The sequence below is a fragment of the Salvelinus namaycush genome, chromosome 2 (genome assembly GCF_016432855.1).
Source record: "Salvelinus namaycush isolate Seneca chromosome 2, SaNama_1.0, whole genome shotgun sequence".
Taxonomy (NCBI): domain Eukaryota; kingdom Metazoa; phylum Chordata; class Actinopteri; order Salmoniformes; family Salmonidae; genus Salvelinus; species Salvelinus namaycush.
Window position 1 is genome coordinate 6,034,016 of NC_052308.1, and position 22,993 is coordinate 6,057,008.

Consider the following 22,993-nt stretch of genomic DNA (forward strand, 5'->3'; position numbering starts at 1 on the left):
CAGAATCTCCTGGGGGAGTCCTGCTAGTCTCAGAATCTCCTGGGGGAGTCCTGCTAGTCTCAGAATCTCCTGGGGGAGTCCTGCTAGTCTCAGAATCTCCAGGGGGAGTCCTGCTAGTCTCAGAATCTCCTGGGGGAGTCCTGCTAGTCTCAGAATCTCCTGGGGGAGTCCTGCTAGTCTCAGAATCTCCTGGGGGAGTCCTGCTAGTCTCAGAATCTCCAGGGGGAGTCCTGCTAGTCTCAGAATCTCCTGGGGGAGTCCTGCTAGTCTCAGAATCTCCTGGGGGAGTCCTGCTAGTCTCAGAATCTCCAGGGGGAGTCCTGCTAGTCTCAGAATCTCCAGGGGGAGTCCTGCTAGTCTCAGAATCTCCAGGGGGAGTCCTGCTAGTCTCAGAATCTCCAGGGGGAGTCCTGCTAGTCTCAGAATCTCCTGGGGGAGTCCTGCTAGTCTCAGAATCTCCAGGGGGAGTCCTGCTAGTCTCAGAATCTCCTGGGGGAGTCCTGCTAGTCTCAGAATCTCCTGGGGGAGTCCTGCTAGTCTCAGAATCTCCAGGGGGAGTCCTGCTAGTCTCAGAATCTCCTGGGGGAGTCCTGCTAGTCTCAGAATCTCCAGGGGGAGTCCTGCTAGTCTCAGAATCTCCAGGGGGAGTCCTGCTAGTCTCAGAATCTCCTGGGGGAGTCCTGCTAGTCTCAGAATCTCCTGGGGGAGTCCTGCTAGTCTCAGAATCTCCAGGGGGAGTCCTGCTAGTCTCAGAATCTCCAGGGGGAGTCCTGCTAGTCTCAGAATCTCCAGGGGGAGTCCTGCTAGTCTCAGAATCTCCTGGGGGAGTCCTGCTAGTCTCAGAATCTCCTGGGGGAGTCCTGCTAGTCTCAGAATCTCCAGGGGGAGTCCTGCTAGTCTCAGAATCTCCTGGGGGAGTCCTGCTAGTCTCAGAATCTCCTGGGGGAGTCCTGCTAGTCTCAGAATCTCCTGGGGGAGTCCTGCTAGTCCCACCGCAGGATGAAAAACACCAGGGATAATAATAACATGACTGCCTGGTTTTCCAGATGAACTTCTAGGAAGTAATACCGGACTATTAACCCTTTCATAATATTTAGAGGGAAGAGCCTAGCGAGGGAAGTAACATGTTATTAGAAGGGCTTTACTCCTGACTGGCGTGTTAAAGACATCCAGTAAGTTTTACCAGGAGGTTTTACCAGGAGGTTTGTGGCTTTGAAATGTGGAGGTTGAGTGGCAGGTCTACTCGTGACTCCTCAGGTGCAGGGCTGGGGGCGCTGGGAATGAACTCTGGGGTTGGGCCGGACTGAACTGGGCTGAGCTGGGGCTGCTGGGGGCGCTGGGAATGAACTCTGGGGTTGGGCCGGACTGAACTGGGCTGAGCTGGGGCTGCTGGGGGCGCTGGGAATGAGCTCTGGGGTTGGGCTGGACTGAACTGGGCTGAGCTGGGGCTGCTGGGGGCGCTGGGAATGAACTCTGGGGTTGGGCTGGACTGAACTGGGCTGAGCTGGGGCTGCTGGGGGCGCTGGGAATGAACTCTGGGGTTGGGCTGGACTGAACTGGGCTGAGCTGGGGCTGCTGGGGGCGCTGGGAATGAACTCTGGGGTTGGGCTGGACTGAACTGGGCTGAGCTGGGGCTGCTGGGGGCGCTGGGAATGAACTCTGGGGTTGGGCTGGACTGAACTGGGCTGAGCTGGGGCTGCTGGGGGTGCTGGGATTGAGCTCTGGGGTTGGGCCGGACTGAACTGGGCTGAGCTGGGGCTGCTGGGGGTGCTGGGACTGAGCTCTGGGGTTGGGCCGGACTGAACTGGGCTGTCCTCTCCCTAGGTGTCAGGCTGTGTTGGGTCCTAACCCATACTCAGTGTTTAAAGCTGCACTGCGGAGTGTCTGAGCGGTATGTGAGACGTGGCGGAGCTGTGGAGGCCTGGCCAACCGGTAGATCTGCTCCATATGTTTGTCGAGCTCCACTCTCTGATCAGACACACTGAGACTCAATGTTCCCTATGTTTGTCGAGCTCCACTCTCTGTTCAGACACACTGAGACTCAATGTTCCATATGTTTCTAGAGCTCTCCAATCTCTGCAGAGCAGACAGACCTGAGACCCAAATGGCACCTTATTCCCTATATAGTGCACTACTTTCGACCCTATTCCCTATATAGTGCACTACTTTCGACCCTATTCCCTATATAGTGCACTACTTTCGACCCTATTCCCTATATAGTGCACTACTTTAGACTATAGTGCACTACTTATGGGCCCTGGTCAAAAGTGGTGCACTACATCAAGAATATAGGGTGCCATTTGGGATGCAGCCAGTCTCTCCTCGACCTCCCCTTGGCCTCACACAACCTGCCCCCCTGATCAACAGAAAACAACTTGCAACTTTTCTTTTTTGAGGGAGAAAAAAAAGAACAAAGCATTCACATGCTAAGACAGTGGACATATGGCTTTAACAAAGCATTCACATGCTAAGACAGTGGAAACATGGCTTTAACAAAGCATTCACATGCTAAGACAGTGGAAACATGGCTTTAACAAAGCATTCACATGCTAAGACAGTGGAAACATGGCTTTAACAAAGCATTCACATGCTAAGACAGTGGAAACATGGCTTTAACAAAGCATTCACATGCTAAGACAGTGGAAACATGGCTTTAACAAAGCATTCACATGCTAAGACAGTGGAAACATGGCTTTAACAAAGCATTCACATGCTAAGACAGTGGAAACATGGCTTTAACAAAGCATTCACATGCTAAGACAGTGGAAACATGGCTTTAACAAAGCATTCACATGCTAAGACAGTGGACATATGGCTTTAACAAAGCATTCACATGCTAAGACAGTGGAAACATGGCTTTAACAAAGCATTCACATGCTAAGACAGTGGAAACATGGCTTTAACAAAGCATTCACATGCTAAGACAGTGGAAACATGGCTTTAACAAAGCATTCACATGCTAAGACAGTGGAAACATGGCTTTAACAAAGCATTCACATGCTAAGACAGTGGAAACATGGCTTTAACAAAGCATTCACATGCTAAGACAGTGGAAACATGGCTTTAACAAAGCATTCACATGCTAAGACAGTGGAAACATGGCTTTAACAAAGCATTCACATGCTAAGACAGTGGACATATGGCTTTAACAAAGCATTCACATGCTAAGACAGTGGACACATGGCTTTAACAAAGCATTCACATGCTAAGACAGTGGACACATGGCTTTAACAAAGCATTCACATGCTAAGACTGTATAAACATGGCTTTAACAAAGCATTCACATGATAAGACAGTGGAAACATGGCTTTAACAAAGCATTCACATGCTAAGACTGAACACATGGCTTTAACAAAGCATTCACATGCTAAGACTGAACACATGGCTTTAACAAAGCATTCACATGCTAAGACAGTGGACATATGGCTTTAACAAAGCCTTCACATGCTAAGACAGTGGACATATGGCTTTAACCGAGTATAGCCCACAAAGATCTACGCCACGGCACAACCCAAGGGGGGGCGCCAACCCAGACAGGAAGACCACGTAAGTGACTCAACCCACTCAAGTGACGCACGCCTCCTAGGGACGGCATGGAAGATCACCAGTAAGCCAGTGACTCAGCCCCTGTAATAGGGTTAGAGGCAGAGAATCCCAGTGGAGAGAGGGGAACCAACCAGGCAGAGACAGCAAGGGCGGTTCGTTGCTCCAGAGCCTTTCCGTTCACCTTCACACTCCTGGGCCAGACTACACTCAATCATAGGACCTACTGAAGAGATGAGTCTTCAGTAAAGACTTAAAGGTTGAGACCGAGTCTGCATCTCTCACATGGGTAGGCAGACCATTCCATAAAAATTGAGCTCTATTGGAGAAAGCCCTGCCTCCAGCTGTTCGCTTAGAAATTCTAGGGACAATTAGGAGGCCTGCGTCTTGTGACCGTAGTGTACGTGTAGGTATGTACGGCAGGACCAAATCGGAAAGATAGGTAGGAGCAAGCCCATGTAATGCTTTGTAGGTTAACAGTAAAACCTTGAAATCAGCCCTTGACTCTCCTCAGTTTCATCAACAAAATAAAAACAAACGCTCTGGGGGAAAACAGTGCCGGTGTTTCCCTTTACTCAGATTTGAGCTTTCAGGTGAAGAAGGGCAAAGATGGTGTCGACAGAGATGTTCGCCTCGCTTTGAGTCCTTAGGAAACTATGCAGTATTTTGTTTTTTATGTATTATTTCTTACATTGTTACCCCAGGATATCTTAAGTCTTATTACATACAGCCGGGAAGAACTATTGGATATAAGAGCAACGTCAACTCACCAACATTACGACCAGGAATACAACTTTCCCGAACTGATCCTCTGTTTGGACCACCACCGAGGACAAAGGCTCTAATACCAGAAGCCAACCCAAGACAATGGCGAAGTAGAAGGGGCAGACGGAGCGGCCTCCTGGTCAGGCTTCGTAGATGTGCACATCACCCACTGCTCCCGAGTATACTACTCGCCAATGTCCAGTCTCTTGACATCAAGGTAGACAAAATTCGAGCAAGGGTTGCCTTCCAGAGAGACATCAGAGATTGTAACATTCTTTGTTTCATGGAAACATGGGTCTCTCTGGATATGTTGTCGGAATCGGATCAGACACCGGGCCGACAGAGATGAACACATCTCTGGGAAGAGGAAGGGCAGGGGTGTATACTTCATGATTAATGACTCATGGTGTAACCATAACAACATACAGGAACTCAAGTCCTTCTTCTCACCCGACCTAGAATTCCTCACAATCAAATGCCGGCCATATTACCTGCAAGAAAATTATTGTCAGTTATTGTCACAGCTGTGTACATTCCCCCTTCAAGCAGACACCAAGGTGGCCCTCAAGGAACTTCACTGGACTCTATGTAAACTGGAAACTATATACCCTGAGGCTGCATTTATTGTAGCTGGGGATTTTAACAAAGCACATTTGAGAACAAGGCTACCTAAATTCTATCACCCCCTGTCCACCGGACGTGCTACCTGTCCCAGACCTGCTGTTTTCAACTCTCTAGAGACCGCAGGAGCGGTAGAGATACTCTTAATGATCGGCTATGAAAAGCCAACTGACATTTACTCCTGATTATTATTTGACCATGCTGGTCATTTATGAACATTTGAACATCTTGGCCATGTTCTGTTATAATCTCCACCCGGCACAGCCAGAAGAGGACTGGCCACCCCTCATAGCCTGGTTCCTCTCTAGGTTTCTTCCTAGGTTTTGGCCTTTCTAGGGAGTTTTTCCTAGCCGCCGTGCTTCTACACCTGCATTGCTTGCTGTTTGGGGTTTTAGGCTGGGTTTCTGTACAGCACTTCGAGATATTAGCTGATGTACGAAGGGCTATATAAAATAAACTTGATTTGATATCAGCATATTGATTACACTACGCATGGGGGTAATACACTCGACCACTGCTACTCTTACTTCAGCGATGCATACAAGGCCCTCCTCTGCCCTCCCTTCGGCAAATCCGACCACGACGCCATCTTGCTCCAACAGTCCTGGCAGAAACTCAAACAGGATGTCACGAATCCCGCTTCCTGAGTCTGTTTTTGCCTGTGTTCTGTCCTGGAGTGTTTTTTCCGGTGTCCTGGAACGCACCCTGTCTGGTTGCCGGGCGACGTAGCTAGTTGGAAGATCTCTGAGTACCCGCACCTGTATCCCATCAGCTATCTGCACACCTGGTCCTGATCATCACCCCTCCACTTCATAAGCGCTGACCTGACATCCATTCACTGCCGGATCGTTAGCCATGAACAGTATGTTGTGCCAGCGTATCAGCCTCCAGTTTGATAGAGTTTGTTTTGTTGTTTTGTACGTCTTGCTTGCCTTGAACTTACCTCCGTTTGTTCTGTCTACAGTCATTCACCAGGAACACTCACCCCATTCCTGCCTGGTCGTCGGTGGCTTCTGTTACTCCCTTGGATCTGCCTATTCACTCCCATCAACTCACCTCCACTGCCCGCTCCGCCACCTGGATCTTTCTACCGCTACGTTTAAACTTGTAAATAAATACTCACCTTCATCCTACTCTCCTTGTCCTAGTCTGCTTCTGGGTTCAATTGTAGAAGAAGCGTGACACAGGATGTACCAGTGACTAGAACCGAACCATTCAATGCTGGTCTGACCGATCAGAATCCAAGCTTCAAGATTGTTTTACCACGCGGACTGGAATATGTTTCGGTCAGCCTCAGAGAATAAAATCGACCTATTTATTTATTTTTACTTTACTTAAACTTTATTTAACTTGGCAAGTCAGTTAAGAACATATTCTTATTCACAATGACGGCCTAGGAACTGCGGGTTTACTGCCTTGTTCAGGGGCAGAACGACAGATTTTTACCTTGTCAGCTCAGGGATTCGATCTAGCAACCTTTCGGTTACTGGCGCAACACTAACCACTAGGCTACCTGCCGCAAAAAACGCTGACTCGGTGAGTGAATTTATAAGTAAGTGCATTGGAGATGTTGTACCCACTGTACCCACTATTAAAACCTACCCTAACCAGAAACCATGGATAGATGGCGTCATTCGCGCAAAACTGAAAGAGTGAACCAACACATTTAACCATGGAAAGATGTCTGGGAATATGGCTGAATATAACCCGTGTAGTTATTCCCTCCAAGGTAATCAAACAGGCGAAATGCCAGTACAGGGACAAAGTGGAGTCGCAATTCAACGGCTCAGACACGAGACGTATGTGACAGGGACTACAGGAAATCACGGATTACAAAAAGAAAACCAACCACGTCACGGACACCGACGGCACGCTTCCAGACAAACTAAACAGCTTCTTGCCCGCTTTGAGGATAATACAGTGCCACCCTCACTGCCCACTAACAAGAACTAGCCCCCCCTTCTCCTTCTCCGTGGCCAACGTGAGTAAAACATTTAAACATGTTAACCCTCGCAAGGCTGCTGGCCCAGACGGCATCCCTAGTCGCGTCCTCAAAGCATGCGCAGACCAGCTGGCTGGTGTGTTTACGGACATATTCAATCAATCCTTATCCCAGTCTGTGGTCCCCACATGCTTCAAGATGGCCACCATTTTTCCTGTACCCAAGAAGGCAAAGTTAACCAAACTAAATGACTACCACCACGTAGCACTCACTTCTGTCATCATGAAGTGCTTTGAGAGACTAGTCAAGGATCATATCACCTCCACCTTAGTGGCCACCCTAGACCCACTTCAGTTGGCATACCGCCCTAACAGGTCCACAGACAATGAAATCGCCATCACACTGCCCCATCCCCCATCTAAGAATGCTGTTCATTGACAACAGCTCAGCATTCAACATCATGGTACCCTCCAAGCGCATAATTAAGCTGAAGACCCTGGACCTCAACCACGCCCTGTGCAATTTGGTCCTGGACTTTGATGGGCCGCCCCCCAGGTGGTGAAGGTAGGAAACAACATCTCCACCTTGCTGACCTTCAACACAAGGGTGTATGCTCAGTCCCCTCCTGTACTCCCTGTTCACCCACGACTGCGTGGCCATGCACGCCTCCAACTCAATCATCAAGTTTGCAGACACAACAACAGTAGTGGGCCTGATTACCAACAACGACGAGACGGCCTACAGGGAGGAGGTGAGGGCTCTGGGAGTGTGGTGTCAGGAAAACAACTTCTCACTCAACGTCAACAAAACAAAGGAGATGATCGTGCACTTCAGGAAACAGCAGAGGGTGCACCCCCCTATCCACATCGACGGGACCGCAGTGGAGAAGCTTCAAGTTCCTTGGCGTTCACATCACTGACAAACTGAAATGGTCCACCCACACAGACAGTGTGGTGAAGAAGGCGCAACAGCAACAAGAGGCTGAAGAAACTTGGCTTGTCACCCAAAACCCTCACAAACTTTTACAGATCCACAATCGAGAGCATCCTGTCGAGCTGTATCACAGCCTGGTACGGCAACTGCTCCGCCCTCAACCGCAAGGCTCTCCAGAGGGTGGTGCGGTCTACACAAAACATCACCGGGGGCAGACTACCTGCCCTCCATGACACCTACAGCACCCAATGTCACAGGAAGGCCAAAAAGATCATCAAGGACAACAACCACCTGAGCCACTGCCTGTTCACGCCGTTACCATCCAGAAGGCGAGGTCAGTAATGGTGCATCAAAGCTGGGACCGAGAGACTGAAGAACAGCTTCTATCTCAAGGCCATCAGACTGCTGAACAGCCATCACTAACTCAGAGAGGCTGTTTCCCATATTGAGACCCAATCACTGGACACTAATAAATGGATCACTAGTCACTTTAAACAAAGCCACCTTAAATAATGCCACTTTAATAATGTTTACATGTCTTACATTACTCATATCACATGTATATACCCTATTTTATACCATCTATTGCACCTTGCCTATGCCGCTCGGCCATTGCTCATCCATATAGTTATATGTACATATTCTCATTTACCCCATTTAGATATGTGTGTATTAGGTAGTTGTTGTGGAATTGTTAGATATTACTGCACCTTTCGGGAACCAGAACCACAAGCATTTCACTACACTCACATTAACATCTGCTTTCCATGTGTATGTGACCAATAACATTTGATTTGATTTGAAATAAAAGGTGACATGTAAATGACAGAAAAGTAAAAGTTGAAGTTTATTTAGTCTTCATAAACAAAGCGTAGCATTAGAACACTGTCGTTTTACAACAGCGAATCATATTCATATGAAGGTATGAATATGAATAGTGTTGAGGAGGTGTTTATTACTGGAGTCCACCACCAGGAGGCGCTATAGGATGCTTGTGATGGTGATAGTCCAGTCCCTACCCCTTTAGATCTGACAGGATATAGGATATCAGCAATATGGTCCAATCTTCCCCTTTGCCATCTGATTCTAGCCCAAGCCTATCTGTCATGTTGTTTCCCCCCAGTCCTTAGAGATGGGCCACAGTGCCAGGAAACAGACCACTCAACTTCCCTGATAGTGGAACATACAACAGATGTGGTGCAACAATACAAGACAATGAAACAGATTGTCACTCAGTCTGTCGTCCAGCCTCTCAGCTGTGATGAGACCACCCTATGGTGTCAGGGTGGATATTGGACAGACACGTGTGCGTGTGCGTGTGCGTGTGTGTGTGTGTGTGTGTGTGTGTTTACGTATATTTGTGTGCTTGATCATGCATGTGGATGTTACTTCCTCCTGTTACCCAGCTGTACCCCTGGTGTCCAGACACACTGTTACTTCCTGCTGTTGTTACCCAGCTGTACCCCGTGTGTCCAGACACACTGTTACTTCCTGCTGTTGTTACCCAGCTGTTCCCCCCTGTGTCCAGACACATTGTTACTTCCTGCTGTTGTTACCCAGCTGTACCCCGTGTGGAACACATATGGAATCATGTAGTAACCAAAAAAGTATTTTAGATTTTAGATTCTCCGGGACAAGTCTCTGAATGTCCATGAGTGGCCCAGCCAGACCCCGGACTTGAACCCAATCGAACATCTCTGGAGAGACCTGAAAATAGCTGTCCAGCGACGCTCCCCATCCAACCTGACAGAGCTTGAGAGGATCTGCAGAGAAGAATGGGAGAAACTCTCCAAATACAGGTGTGCCAAGCTTGTAGCCTCATACCCAAGAAGACTCAAGGCTGTAATCGCTGCCAAAGGTGCTTTAACAAAGTACTGAGTAAATGGCCTTAATACTCATGTAAATGTTTTTATAAATTTGCAAAAATTTATAAAAACCTGTTTTCGCTTTGTCATTATTATTGTGTTTTAGATTAATGAGGGAGGAAAAAAACGATTTAATCCATTTTAGAATAAGGCTGTAACCTAAAAGGCACTGCATATTGTGAATCACCCATAAGGCCATATCGCCATAGAAACACACCATATACTGTAGCGTGGCACTTCCGAGAGACTCTAGCCTATCACGTTGGTCTCTGTCACTAGACCAGGAGTCACCAGGGATCACTAGCTTGTGGACCGTACCCAGAACATGCAGTGGAGTCACCAGGGATCACTAGCTTGTGGACCGTACCCAGAACATGCAGTGGAGTCACCAGGGATCACTAGCTTGTGGACCGTACCCAGAACATGCAGTGGAGTCACCAGGGATCACTAGCTTGTGGACCGTACCCAGAACATGCAGTGGAGTCACCAGGGATCACTAGCTTGTGGACCGTACCCAGAACATGCAGTGGAGTCACCAGGGATCACTAGCTTGTGGACCGTACCCAGAACATGCAGTGGAGTCACCAGGGATCACTAGCTTGTGGACCGTACCCAGAACATGCAGTGGAGTCACCAGGGATCACTAGCTTGTGGACCGTACCCAGAACATGCAGTGGAGTCACCAGGGATCACTAGCTTGTGGACCGTACCCAGAACATGCAGTGGAGTCACCAGGGATCACTAGCTTGTGGACCGTACCCAGAACATGCAGTGGAGTCACCAGGGATCACTAGCTTGTGGACCGTACCCAGAACATGCAGTGGAGTCACCAGGGATCACTAGCTTGTGGACCGTACCCAGAACATGCAGTGGAGTCACCAGGGATCACTAGCTTGTGGACCGTACCCAGAACATGCAGTGATTTGATCCCTTTGAAGGCCTCCTTCTGGACCTTTGCTGATCTTGTTGTCATGGATGTTCCGGGGCAGGTTGGCAGGTAGCTGGGTCAGCTGGTTGTAGGACAGGCAACAGATTTAACATGATCCATGTTAAAGAAGGTCTTGGGATGGATTTTTAGAGATCTTGTTGTTTACCAGGAACAGGGAAAGGGAAGATATTCAGCAACCCTTGGAGGACAACGGAGGTTGTTTAGGAAAAAACATTGGCCTAAGATAAACTAAAAGGGGCCGTCTTTATTTTCAAGGCCGGGTGAAGCTAAGGACCCCAAAAGCAACATCCAGAGTCATATTTTTTCTCGTAGGCAACATTGCTTGGCATTGCTTGGCAAGGTGGTCTGACCTACCTATACAATTACAGTTTAATCATATAGCCTTCTACAGGGTGTTTTACAGAGCCTGTATAGACCGATGGATCTACAGGTAAACGCTGGTTCAGTTTTTCATTCCGTCCGGAAGGAGACTGCGATAAAGCACTACTTGGCTCAGGTATTCCTTCATTTTTGGTTAATCGCAAGCTGTGACCTCAAAGCACAATCAAAGGTCTCCGTCTGAAGAACAGATGTTAGTGGTTTGTTTTCTCTGTTGTCCACACAGCCAATCTCTCCCTCAGCTGTTACAGTGTTAGAGTGGGTCATGTAGTACGGTGTCCATATCAGGACCGAATCACACGACCGTGGACATTCTGATTCTGTCCTAATATGGACACCGTGTTTCATAGAGGCCTATGGGGGATATGGGTGTCTGAAGGTGATTCTGTCCTAATATGGACACCGTGTTTCATAGAGGCCTATGGGGGATATGGGTGTCTGAAGGTGATTCTGTCCTAATATGGACACCGTGTTTCATAGAGGCCTATGGGGGATATGGGTGTCTGAAGGTGATTCTGTCCTAATATGGACACCGTGTTTCATAGAGGCCTATGGGGGATATGGGTGTCTGAAGGTGATTCTGTCCTAATATGGACACCGTGTTTCATAGAGGCCTATAGGGGATATGGGTGTCTGAAGGTGATTCTGTCCTAATATGGACACCGTGTTTCATAGAGGCCTATGGGTGTCTGAAGGTGATTCTGTCCTAATATGGACACCGTGTTTCATAGAGGCCTATGGGGAATATGGGTGTCTGAAGGTGATTCTGTCCTAATATGGACACCGTGTTTCATAGAGGCCTATGGGGGATATGGGTGTCTGAAGGTGATTCTGTCCTAATATGGACACCGTGTTTCATAGAGGGCTATGGGGGATATGGGTGTCTGAAGGTGATTCTGTCCTAATATGGACACCGTGTTTCATAGAGGCCTATGGGGGATATGGGTGTCTGAAGGTGATTCTGTCCTAATATGGACACCGTGTTTCATAGAGGCCTATGGGGGATATGGGTGTCTGAAGGTGATTCGGACTCGGGTGAAAAAGTCTGCGTTTACACAGGCAGCCCCATTCTGATCATTTATTGGCAAAGAGATCTGGGCCAGGTTCACTAAAATTATTCTAACGATGAACTTTGCTTTAAGATGCTTTTGGGAAAAGCAAATTGGGCTGCCTGTGTAACCGATCGCTGCCCGTATCTCTACTCAGCAAATTGGATGCAGTCTATCACAGTTTTGTCACCAAAGCCCCATATACTACCCACCACTGCGACCTGTACGCTCACTTTGGCTGGCCCTCGCTTCATACTCGTCGCCAAACCCATTGGCTCCAGGTCATCTATAAGTCTTCGCTAGGTAAAGCCCCGCCTTATCTCAGCTCACTGGTCACCATAGCAGCACCCACCTGTAGCACGCGCTCCAGCAGGTATATCTCACTGGTCACCCCCAAAGCCAATTCCTCCTTTGGCCGCCTTTCCTTCCAGTTCTCTGCTGCAAATGGCTGGAAGGAATTGCAAAAATCGCTGGAGACCCATGTCTCCCTCACTAACTTCAAGCACCAGCTGTCAGAGCAGCTCACAGATCACTGCACCTGTACATAGCCCACCTGTTAATTACCCATCCAACTACCTCATCCCCATTTATTTATTCATCTTGATCCTTTGCACCCCAGTATCTCTACTTGCACATTCATCTTCTGCACATCTACCATTCCAGTGTTTAATTGCTAAATTGTAATCATTTCACCACCACGGCCTATTTATTGCCTTACCTCCCTAATCTTACCTCATTTGCACACACTGTACATAGACTTTTCTATTGTGTTATTGACTGTATGTTTGTTTTACTCCATGTGTAACTCTGTTGTTTGTGTCGCTCTGCTCTGCTTTATCTTGGCCAGGTCGCAGTTGTAAATGAGAACTTGTTCTCAACTGGCCTACCTGGTTAAATCAAGGTGAAATAAAATAAATATTTAAAAAATGGTTACAGTTTGAAGCTTTTTCTTGAGTGAATAGCTTGATGAAAGCAAGTCAATAGACTTGAGAAAATATACCTCTCCATTGATATCACATACATTATCAAGCATTTCACACATATTATCCAGATAATGACAGACAGAAAGCCAAAGGGTTTGACTTATCCCACCCAGATCACAGGTATTTTACCTACAGTCAGTTACTCCACTACGACCTGATGTCTCCCTAGTCCCTCCATTAGAGAGGAAATAGTGACCAGTAGGTTAACTACAGTCAGTTACTCCACTGTGACCTGATGTCTCCCTAGTCCCTCCATTAGAGAGGAAATAATGACCAGTAGGTTAACTACAGTCAGTTACTCCACTGTGACCTGATGTCTCCCTACTCCCTCCATTAGAGAGGAAATAATGACCAGTAGGTTAACTACAGTCAGTTACTCCACTGTGACCTGATGTCTCCCTACTCCCTCCATTAGAGAGGAAATAATGACCAGTAGGTTAACTACAGTCAGTTACTCCACTGTGACCTGATGTCTCCCTACTCCCTCCATTAGAGAGGAAATAATGACCAGTAGGTTAACTACAGTCAGTTACTCCACTGTGACCTGATGTCTCCCTACTCCCTCCATTAGAGAGGAAATAATGACCAGTAGGTTAACTACAGTCAGTTACTCCACTGTGACCTGATGTCTCCCTACTCCCTCCATTAGAGAGGAAATAATGACCAGTAGGTTAACTACAGTCAGTTACTCCACTGTGACCTGATGTCTCCCTACTCCCTCCATTAGAGAGGAAATAATGACCAGTAGGTTAACTACAGTCAGTTACTCCACTGTGACCTGATGTCTCCCTACTCCCTCCATTAGAGAGGAAATAATGACCAGTAGGTTAACTACAGTCAGTTACTCCACTGTGACCTGATGTCTCCCTACTCCCTCCATTAGAGAGGAAATAATGACCAGTAGGTTAACTACAGTCAGTTACTCCACTGTGACCTGATGTCTCCCTACTCCCTCCATTAGAGAGGAAATAATGACCAGTAGGTTAACTACAGTCAGTTACTCCACTGTGACCTGATGTCTCCCTACTCCCTCCATTAGAGAGGAAATAATGACCAGTAGGTTAACTACAGTCAGTTACTCCACTGTGACCTGATGTCTCCCTACTCCCTCCATTAGAGAGGAAATAGTGACCAGTAGGTTAACTACAGTCAGTTACTCCACTGTGACCTGATGTCTCCCTAGTCCCTCCATTAGAGAGGAAATAATGACCAGTAGGTTAACTACAGTCAGTTACTCCACTGTGACCTGATGTCTCCCTACTCCCTCCATTAGAGAGGAAATAATGACCAGTAGGTTAACTACAGTCAGTTACTCCACTGTGACCTGATGTCTCCCTACTCCCTCCATTAGAGAGGAAATAATGACCAGTAGGTTAACTACAGTCAGTTACTCCACTGTGACCTGATGTCTCCCTACTCCCTCCATTAGAGAGGAAATAATGACCAGTAGGTTAACTACAGTCAGTTACTCCACTGTGACCTGATGTCTCCCTACTCCCTCCATTAGAGAGGAAATAATGACCAGTAGGTTAACTACAGTCAGTTACTCCACTGTGACCTGATGTCTCCCTACTCCCTCCATTAGAGAGGAAATAATGACCAGTAGGTTAACTACAGTCAGTTACTCCACTGTGACCTGATGTCTCCCTACTCCCTCCATTAGAGAGGAAATAATGACCAGTAGGTTAACTACAGTCAGTTACTCCACTGTGACCTGATGTCTCCCTACTCCCTCCATTAGAGAGGAAATAATGACCAGTAGGTTAACTACAGTCAGTTACTCCACTGTGACCTGATGTCTCCCTACTCCCTCCATTAGAGAGGAAATAATGACCAGTAGGTTAACTACAGTCAGTTACTCCACTGTGACCTGATGTCTCCCTACTCCCTCCATTAGAGAGGAAATAATGAGTCATTGTTACTGTAGCAACCGAAAATAACACTAAGTCAGCAGAGAATGTAACATAGCGATAGCGTGATCCAAGAACACATTTTAAGCAGTATGTAGTTCTGGAATAAATGTGACAAGATACATATGCAGTCGAAGAAACAATGTTCATGAAATCAATAACTTGTACTAGTAACCGATAACATTCATGTACTGAAATGCACTTATATAATATCTTTGATGATACAGTGGTAGCAATACATGGTTTTAACATCTTCACAAGATACGGGAATGCCAATGGTGGAGGTGTTGCCTTTTATGCTGAGAGTCATATTCCTGTAAATCTACGAGAGGACCTCATGTTAATGGCTGTTGAAGTAATATGACTAAAGCCCAGTATTGTGGGAAGCTGCTATACACCACTACGTGCTAACAGTCTGCTTGCCTGTCTGGTCCAGTCTCAGGTCGCTATGATGACAAATGGGTCTATCCATGATTATGTGCCCTTGTGGCCTATTTGATGTTGGGAAGACATATTTGAGCATGATAGCCTATTTGAAGTATAATGCATTTGCCAGACAGATTTCTGTGTGCTGTTTAGCTGGAATATTTTTTTTTATGGAAGCACGGATGTATTCTGTTATTTTAATCATTAGCCTCTACAAATCGGTGGGTCCCCCGCTGGACGGTTGAGCTAACGTAGGCTAGTAGGATTAGCATGAGGTTGTAAGTGACAAGAATATTTCCCAGGACATAGACATATCTGATATTGGCAGAAAGCTTAAATTCTTGTTGATCTAACTGCACTGTCCAATTTACAGTAGCTATTACAATGAAATAATACCATGCTATTGTTTGAGGAGAGTGTACAGCTTTGAACATGAAAAGTTATGAATAAACAAATTAGGCACATTTGGGCAGTCTTGATACAACATTTTGAACAGACATGAAATGGTTCATTGGATCAGTCTACAACTTTGTACATGCACTGCCGCTATCTAGTGGCCACATTCTGAATAGCAACTGGGCTTAAATAATATATTATGGCCTTTCTCTTGCATTTCCAAGATGGTACAAAAAAAAATACAAATACAATTTATTTTTATTATATTTTACCAGATCTAATGTGTTATATTCTCCTTCATTCATTGCACATTTCCACAAACTTCAAAGTGTTTCCTTTCAAATGGTACCAAGAATTTGCATGTCCTTGCTTCAGGTCATGAGTTACAGACAGTTAGATTTGGGTTTGTTATTTTAGTCTAAATTTTTTTAAAAAAAGGGGCGGATTCTTAAGAGGTTTTTAAGTGCTCAAAATAAGTTTCTAACTATTAGGCTACTATATAATGAGGAGTGCCGATGGGAAAGTTTCTGTCTCTGCTGTGTAGCTTAAATGGCCCCATAGCTAAGCTAGTTAATGCATCTCTAAAATGGCTCCATAACTGAGCTAGTTAATGCATCTCTAAAATGGCCCCATAACTAAGCTAGTTAATGCATCTCTAAAATGGCCCCATAACTAAGCTAGTCAATGCATCTCTAAAATGGCCCCATAACTAAGCTAGTTAATGCATCTCTAAAATGGCCCCATAACTAAGCTAGTCAATGCATCTCTAAAATGGCCCCATAACTAAGCTAGTTAATGCATCTCTAAAATGGCCCCATAACTAAGCTAGTTAATGCATCTCTAAAATGGCCCCATAACTAAGCTAGTTAATGCATCTCTAAAATGGCCCCATAACTAAGCTAGTTAATGCATCTCTAAAATGGCCCCATAACTAAGCTAGTCAATGCATCTCTAAAATGGCCCCATAACTAAGCTAGTTAATGAGTCTCTAAAATGGCCCCATAACTAAGCTAGTTAATGCATCTCTAAAATGGCCCCATAACTAAGCTAGTTAATGCATCTCTAAAATGGCCCCATAACTAAGCTAGTTAATGCATCTCTAAAATGGTCCCATAACTAAGCTAGTTAATGATTCTCTAAAATGGCCCCATAACTAAGCTAGTTAATCCATCTCTAAAATGGCCCCATAACTAAGCTAGTTAATGCATCTCTAAAATGGCCCCATAACTAAGCTAGTTAATGCATCTCTAAAATGGCCCCATAACTAAGCTAGTTAATGTGTCTCTCATTCATACTCTTTAGCAGCAGCTGGGATTCTCACTTCCCAGTTCCACTTTTGAGTTCTGTTTTAGGAATGAGTCATGGCCAAAATAACCATTGAAATAGGTTGGAATTACCAGAAATGTCACTAACTCATACTCAACAAAAAACACAAAATAGGTCTAAGTGTATGTTTCCTTCAGTGCTTCAAAGCTTTGTGGCATCTGATATTTGCTTGCCACAGCACAAATTGCTCTCTGAAGTGTATATTATGTGAAACCCAGAGGGTCAAACTAGGGTTTGGCTGAAACACACAGCTATAATGGAAAGAGGGTTTTTACTCATGTTTCAGTATCATCTCGTATTGAGTTGGCGTGTAATATTTTCCTACACAAGATCAGTCGGTAGACTGAGATCTTGCGCTAACATCATAGCTTAGTATTGTGTACATTAAAGCCGGCTTCACTCTCTATCAATCAAAGTCTTTCAAGAATCAGTACGAATCATTTTCAGTTGATTTGTCTGCATGGTTCAGATTCATTAGACTTTAGGGCCATCATTTTTAAAACAGATTTGTTCTTAACTGACCTGCATGAATAAATAAAGGTTAAATAAAATAGATTCAAAATATGCATCTTCCACAACACAACCAGATGACTCGGTATCAAGCATAGAGCCTGCTTCACTCTCCTCTCACATTCTGCACGCTTAAATATCGAAAGGATTCAAATCTTTCAAGAATCAATACTATCATATTTACTATATTGAAACATGAATAAAGAGCCCTCTCCATTCTATTCTATGACCATGATTAGTTATGTCTGTGCTCATGAGATCGATAGATAGTCGACCTTTTCATATGAGTTCCATTCAGTGTAAACAGGATATACTGTACCCTTATTATGTCCAATTAGCTTAGCACCAGACACAGAGAGTTTACAGTTGATTCCATGGACACCAATAAACTGTGTATGTCCTCCAGACCTGGGTTCAAATACTATTTGAAATAGTTTCAAATACATTAGCTGAGCTTGCCTGGCATAAATTAAACCAATAAAATAGTCCCAAAACTGTAAACCCAGCCCATTTGGCACCCCAGGCAGGATGAAGCAAACACTCAAATTACTTGAAAGTTTTCAAATAGTATTTGAACCCAGGTATGATGTTCTCATTGAAATTAGGGGAAAATATGACTCGGCAGCTTACGGTAAAGTGAATTTTCCTATCTACTTACTGCATCATCAGAACAGAAGTCATGTGACAGGAAGAGATGTGATCAGTGGTTCATGGCTGATTCCTGGTGACTTTCTACAATGCCACCCCGAATAATGGCACATTAATAATGTATACATATCTTACATTACTCATATCACATGTACTCTACCGTTCAAAAGTTTGGGGTCACATAGACATTTTCTTGTTTTTGAAAGAAAAGCACATTTTTTGTCCATTAAAATAACATCAAATGGATCAGAAATACAGTGTAGACATTGTTATGTTGTAAATGACTATTGTAGCTGGAAACGACTGATTTTTTAATGGAAGATCTACATAGACGTACAAAGGCCCATTATCAGCAACCATCACTCCTGTGTTCCAATGGCACGTTGTGTTAGCTAATCCAAGTTTGTAATTTTAAAAGGCTAATTGTTATTAGAAAACCCTTTTGCAATTATGTTAGCACAGCTGAAAACTGTAGTTCTGATTAAAGCAGCAATAAAACTGGCCTTCTTTAGACTAGTTGAGTATCTGGAGCATCAGCATTTGTGGGTTCGATTACAGGCTCAAAATGGCCAGAAACAAATATCTTTCTTCTGAAACTCGTCAGTCTATTCTTGTTCTGAGAAATGAAGGCTATTCCATGTGAGAAATTGACAAGAAACTGAAGATCTCGTACAACGCTGTGTGCTACTCCCTTCACAGAACAGCGCAAACTGTTTCTAACCAGAATAGAAAGAGTGGGAGGCCCCGGTGCACAACTGAGCAAGAGGACAAGTACATTAGAGTGTCTAGTTTGAGAAACAGATGCCACACAAGTCCTCAACTGGCAGCTTCATTAAATAGTACCTGCAAAACACCAGTCTCAACGTCAACAGTGAAGAGGCGACTCCAGGATGCTGGCCTTCTAGGCAGAGTTCCTTTGTCCAGTGTCTGTGTTCTTTTGTGTCTGTGTTCTTTTCTTTTTATTGGCCAGTCTGAGATGTTGCTATTTCTTTCCAATCTAATTAAATATTCTGTTAGATGTTTAAAATATCACTTTACCAATCTTTATTTTGTCAAAATAATAGGCATTTTGGTGTCAAGTGTTTATCAAAATCTGTCCTTTTTGGTTCCAACCACCGGGTCTTCGTGAGATGCAGAGTAGAACGGATGATCGATGTCGTTCCCACCATGAAGCATGGAGGAGGAGGTGTGATGGTGACACTGTCTGATTTATTTAGAATTCAAGTCACACTTAACCAACATGGCTACCACAGCATTCTGCAGGAATATGCAATCCCATCTGGTTTGTGCTTAGTGGGACTATCAATTGTTTTTCAACAGGACAATGACCCAACACACCTCTAGACTGTGTAAAGGCTATTTGACCAAGAAGGAGAGGGATGGAGTCTGCATCAGATGACCTGGCCTCCACAATCACCCGACCTCAACCCAATTGAGATGGTTTGGGATGAGTTGGACCGCAGAGTGAATTAAAAGCAGCCAACAAGTGCTCAGCATATGTGGGAACTCTATCAAGACGATTGGAAAAGCATTCCTCATGAAGAATGCCAAGAGTGTGCTAAGTAGTGGCTACACTTTGAAGAATCTATAATATATTTTGATTTGTTTAACACATTTAAGGTTACTACATGATTCCATGTGTTATTTCATAGTGTTGATGTCTTCACTATTATTCTACAATGTAGAAAACAGTAAAAATAAAGAAAAACCCTTGAATGGGTGTCTGATCAGAAAGAAAGAATCAGCCAAACTTTTGACTGGCACTGTATATATACACAAAAGTATGTGGACACAACTTCTAATTAGTGGATTTGTCCACACCCGTTGCTGAAAGGTGCATAAAATCGAGCACACAGCCATGTAATCTCCATAGAAAAAACATTGGCAGAAGAATAGCCTTACTGAAGAGCTCAGTGACTTTCAATAAGTCAGTTCGTCAAATTTCTGCCTTGCTAGAGTCTAAGTCAAATCAAACTTTATTTGCCACATGCGCCTAATACAACAGGTGTAGACCTTACAACAGGTTGACCTTACAACAGGTAGACCTTACCGTGAAATGCTGACTTACAAGCCCTTAATTAACCAACAATGCAGTTCAAGAAATACAGTTAAGAAAATATTTACCAAATAAACTAATGTAAAAAATAATAAAAAGTAACACATTAAAATAACGAGGCTATATACAGGGGGTACCGGTACCGAGTCAATGTGCGGGGGTACAAGTTAGTCGAGTAGGTAAAGTGACTATGCATAGGTAATAAACAGCGAGTAGCAGCAGTGTAAAAACAAATAGGGGGGGTCAATGTAAATAGTCCAGGTAGCCATTTGATTAATTGTGCAGCAGTTTTATGGCTTGGGGGTAGAAGCTGTTAAGGAGCCTTTTGGTCCTAGACTTGGCGCTCCGGTACCGCTTGTCGTGCGGTAGCAGAGAGAAGAGTCTATGACTAGGGTGACTAGAGTCTTTAACCATTTTTAGGGCCTTCCTCTGACACCGCCTAGTATATAGGTCCTGGATGTCAGGAAGCTTGACACCAGTGATGTACTGGGCTGTACGCACTACCCTCTGTAGTGCCTTACGGTTGGATTCCGAGCAGTTGCATACCAGGCAGTGATGCAACCGGTCAGGATGCTCTCGATGGTGCAGCTATATACATTTTTGAGGATCTGGGGACCCGTGCCAAATCTTTTCAGTCTCCTGAGGGGGAAAGGGTTTTGTCATACCCTCTTCACGACTGTCTTGGTGTGTTTGGACCATGTTAGTTTGTTGGTGATGTGGACACCAAGGAACTTGAAACTCTCAACCTGCTCCACTACAGCCCCGTCGATGAGAATGGGGGCGTGCTCGTTCCTCCTTTTCCTGTAGTCCACAATCATCACCTTTGTCTTGATCACATTGAGGGAGAGGTTGTTGTCCTGTTACCACACTGCCAGGTCTCTGACCTCCTCCCTATAGGCCGTCTCATTGTTGTCGGTGATCAGGCCTACCACTGTTGGCCTATCACTGTTGTGCCACTTAATATAATGTTTACATACCCTACATTACTCATCTCATATGTATATACTGTACTCTATACCACCTACTGCATCTTGCCATCTTTATGTAATTCATGTATCACTAGCCACTTTAAACAATGCCACTTAATATAATGTTTACATATCCTACATTACTCATCTCATATGTATATGTATATACTGTACTGTATATCATCCACTGCATCTTGCCATCTTTATGTAATACATGTATCACTAGCCACTTTAAACTATGCCACTTTATGTTTACATACCCTACATTACTCATCTCATATGTATATACTGTACTCGATACCATCTACTGCATCTTGCCTATGCCGTTCTGTACCATCACTCATTCATATATCTTTATGTACATATTCTTTATCCCTTTACACTTGTGTGTATAAGGTAGTAGTTGTGGAATTGTTAGGTTAGATTACTTGTTGGTTATTACTGCATTGTCGGAACTAGAAGCATTTCGCTCCACTCGCATTAACATCTGCTAACCATGTGTATGTGACAAATAAAATTTGATTTGATTTGTGTCGTCAGCAAACTTAATGATGGTGTTGGAGTCGTGTTTGGCCACGCAGTCGTGGGTAAACAGGGAGTACAGGAGGGGACTAAAGTACACACCCCTGTGGGGCCCCAGTATTGAGGATCAGCGTGACAGATGTGTTGTTCCCTACCCTCACCACCTGGGGGCGGCCCGTCAGGAAGTCCAGGATCCAGTTACAGAGGGAGGGGTTTAGTCCCAGGATCCTTAGCTTAGTGATGAGCTTTGTGGGCACTATGGTGTTGAACGCTGAGCTGTAGTCAATGGAACAGCATTCTCACATAGGTCCTGTAGCGTAGCATCTGCGTCATCTGACCACTTCCGTATTGAGCGAGTCACTGGTACTTCCTGCTTTAGTTTTTGCTTGTAAGCAGGAATCAGGAGGATAGAATTATGGTCAGATTTTCCAAAATGGAGGGCGAGGGAGAGCTTTGTACGCATCTCTGTGTGGTGGTCTAGAGGGTTTTTTTCTCCTCTGGTTGCACATTTGACATGCTGGTAAAAATGTACATCTCTGGGGTCAAGCTTCCTGACATCCATGATATATACTATGCGGTGTTGGAGGAAAGCTCCAAAACTTGTCAAAGACTCTAGTCACCCAAGTCATAGACTGTTCTCTCTGCTACCGCATAGCAAGTGGTACCGGCACGCCAAGACTAGGACCAAAAGGCTCCTTAACAGCTTCTACCCCCAAGCCATAAGACTGCTGAACAACTAATCAAATCGCCACCGGACTATTTACAATAACGGCAGGTAGGTAGATCCCCCAATGTTTGTACACTGCTGCTACTCACTGTATATTATCTATGCATAGTCACTTCCCCCCTACCTTTATGTACAAATTACCTCAACTAACCTGTACCCCCGCACACTGACTCGGTACCGGTTCCCCCTGTATATAGTCTCATTACTAACCTGTACTCCTGCACACTGACTCGGTACCAGTTCCCCCTGTATATAGTCTCATTACTAACCTGTACTCCTGTATATAGTCTCATTACTAACCTGTACTCCTGTATATAGCCTCATTACTAACCTGTACCCCTGCACACTGACTCTGTATCCCCTGTATATAGCCTCATTACTAACCTGTACCCCTGCACACTGACTCTGTATCCCCTGTATATAGCCTCATTACTAACCTGTACCCCTGCACACTGACTCTGTATCCCCTGTATATA